Source organism: Bos grunniens, chromosome 22 (genome assembly GCF_055505025.1).
Source record: "Bos grunniens cultivar Pamir isolate PY7600 chromosome 22, Bosgru_T2T1.0, whole genome shotgun sequence".
Lineage (NCBI taxonomy): Eukaryota > Metazoa > Chordata > Mammalia > Artiodactyla > Bovidae > Bos > Bos grunniens.
The window spans coordinates 29,715,889-29,718,775 of record NC_141186.1 but is presented as its reverse complement, the minus strand read 5'-3'; the positions used below and the strand labels follow the sequence as shown (position 1 = coordinate 29,718,775).

The following is a 2,887-nucleotide window of genomic DNA, read 5'->3' as shown; positions in this document are numbered from 1 at the left end:
GGATGGGAATGAGTGGTCGATGGTATGCAGGTATGGTATGATGGTATTTCATCATCTTTTGGGGATGATGAAAATGTTCTAAAATTAGATTGTGGTGATAGTTACACCACTCTGTGAAGAAAAGGAAAACCCACTGAACTGTACACTTTCTATGGATAAGTTTTATATGTTCATTATATGTCAGTTAAGCTATTGGTTTAAAAAAAAAAAAAGCAGCAGCAAACAAAAAGAATCCAGAAGGAGTGGAAGATCTGGAGCAGAGTAAGCAAGGAAAGAGAGAACAAGAAGCCGGTCCCTGAGGTCCTTATGGCTTAAAAATGTTGAGTTTTATTTTAACTGTGAATAGAAGCCACTGGGGGTTCTGAGGGAGAATCTGGTCCTATTTACATGTTTTAAAGCTCGTTCCTTTGCAGGCAGCATCAGGGTGAACAGCATGGATCCTGGGGCCTGGATTCAAAAACCAGCTGAGCCCATGTTCCCAGCTAGGTGACTGCAGCAAGCTATGTAATCTTTGGGGACCTCTGTTTCTCAACCGTAAAATGGGATGATAATAGCATCTCCCCCACAGGAGACTTAACTGCTTGAATATTCATGAGGTGCTCAAAATAGTGCCTGGCAGGTGGGCCGGTCCCTGTAAGAATTTGGTGATTTACGAAAATAAGAAGGTCCTCACCAGGTGATTCTCACCCGCCTTGGGAGGGAGCACGGTCAGTTGAGATACGCTCTCAGCTCTGCAAAGCTCTTACCCCTCACCAGGCTCCATCCAAGTAATTGCTCCTGAGGCTTCATTCCAAATGGGCCATAAATCAGAGGCCAGGGGCTCCTGTTACCCGCGGCTGGTGGTGCAGTCCCTCCCCGGGGGTAATGGGAAGCAGATGCGCCAAATCAGTCTGGCCTCCAGAGGCCTGTGTACCTGAGCTGCTCACAGCACACCAATACAGGCAAGAATTTCCACCAGCCCTTAAGGTGAGGGTTGTCAGAGAAACAGCCTCCTAGGGCTTCCAGATGTTCAGCGGCTTGTTTCAGGCAGGAGGTGGGCAGCTCATGGGGGTCCCTAAGGGCTCAGGGAGGAAGGTAGGGTCGTGGCTAACACTGGGTTCCTTCCAAAGGGCTGACCAGGAGGCAAGGTGTGGGGCCAGGAGGTGGCAAGCTGTGAAGGGACCAGCGCGAGCTTTGCAGGTGTGAGGACCTGTTGAAAATTCTCCACTTCTCACTGTTTCAGCCTGAGCTCTACAACCACGGGTTGTACCTTTCCAGACCTCTGTTTCCTCACCTGTGAAATGGCTGTGATGTTACCTAACTCCAAGACATCTGAAGGGTGGGAAGTCATTTAAGTGAAATCCCCAGTAGAGTGTCAGACACACAGTGAGACAGGCTGGGGCCTGGGACCCTCTGCTGCTATGCTTGCACCTGGACTCGTCTCTCCTCCAGCAACAAAATACAAAGAAACAGTATGGGACTAAAAATAGCTGCGTGCATGCACCCCTGGGGGCAAATTCTGAACCCTAAAGATACAAAGAGACCAAAAATTCAACTGCCATTTCTGAAGAGCCTGGAGCAAAAGCAGAGTACTGCCGCTGCCCTCTGCACACAACACCACTGGAGGGGTGGGCTCAACCCCTAAGCCAGCCCTCCAGCCCCACCCCTGGATACACTCTAACCCTCATACCTCATGAGGAACAATCTTGATTTCCCCATCTCACCCCCCCACCCCTCACCCCGCCTCACCCCGCTGCACGAGGAGCCAGTCAGCAGGGAGCCTGTTGTTTGTCCTCACTCTACCCCGCTGCAGCAAGGGCCCCAATAAAGCCTTGCCTGAATTTCTGGTGTGGCCTCTGATCAACTTCTATCAAGAACCCTGACCTGTAACAACAGTAGATGCTCAAAAGAATAAAAACAATTTATTATAAGGGAGCTAAGCCCAGAAGCTTGCTCTCCAATAAACCTTTACTGTCTCAGACACTGAGCACAGTGTCAGGGCCAGAGGAAGCACAGGACACCCTCAGGAGGCTTTCTTTCCGAGCTTCCTAAGGCCAAGACTTTGAGAAGATTCAGAAAATTTCCTGAATGCATAACACATTCCTTAGGAGTTATGCAGCTGTAGGTCCAAAGATAATTTGGCTTTAGGTAGGGTTGAATCACAGAGAAGGCAATGGCACCCCACTCCAGTACTCTTGCCTGGAAAATCCCATGGATGGAGGAGCCTGGTAGGCTGCAGTCCACGGGGTCGCTAAGAGTGGGACACGACTGAGCGACTTCACTTTCACTTTTCACTTTCATGCATTGGAGAAGGAAATGGCAACCCACTCCAGTGTTCTTGCCTGGAGAATCCCAGGGATGGGGGAGCCTGGTGGGCTGCTGTTTATGGGGTCGAACAGAGTCGGACACGATTGAAGCAACTTAGCAGCAGCAGGGTTGAATCAGGGCTCACGTGGTGTCACCAGGAGCCAGTTCCTCTTTAGTTTCCTCTGATAAATGGCCAGATTTTTTAAAATACAGAATGTCAAGAAGCCCTGGGAAACTTTCAGTGGGAATGTAAATTGGTGCAGCTGCTGTGGAAAACAGTATGGAGGTTCCTCAAAAAAAAAAAAAAAAAAGAAAGCAGGGGACTACTCTTGTGGTTCAGTGATAAAGATTCTACTTCCAATGCAGAGACTGAGGGTTTGATCCCCAGTCAGGGAACTAAGATCTCACATGCCACATGCAGCCAAAAAAGCAAAAAATAAAAAGCAGAACTACCACAAGATCCAGCAATCCAGCAATCCCTCTCCTGGATGTGTAGCTGAAAAAAAAATGAATATATTAATCTGAAAAGACACATGCACCCTAATATTCACAGCAGTACTATTTAAAACAACCAAGATGTAGAAACAACCCAAACGCCCAT

At 48.5% G+C, this 2,887-nt stretch overlaps 1 long non-coding RNA gene across 1 annotated transcript; it reads left to right on the top strand.

Annotated features, from left to right (window-relative positions):
• Positions 1-825: 825 nt before the first annotated feature.
• LOC147348241 (uncharacterized) lies at positions 826-2,601 on the top strand. Its single transcript, XR_015151272.1, has 2 exons — positions 826-966; positions 1,223-2,601. It is a non-coding gene; the product is annotated as an uncharacterized LOC147348241 (long non-coding RNA).
• The last annotated feature ends 286 nt before the right edge of the window (positions 2,602-2,887 follow it).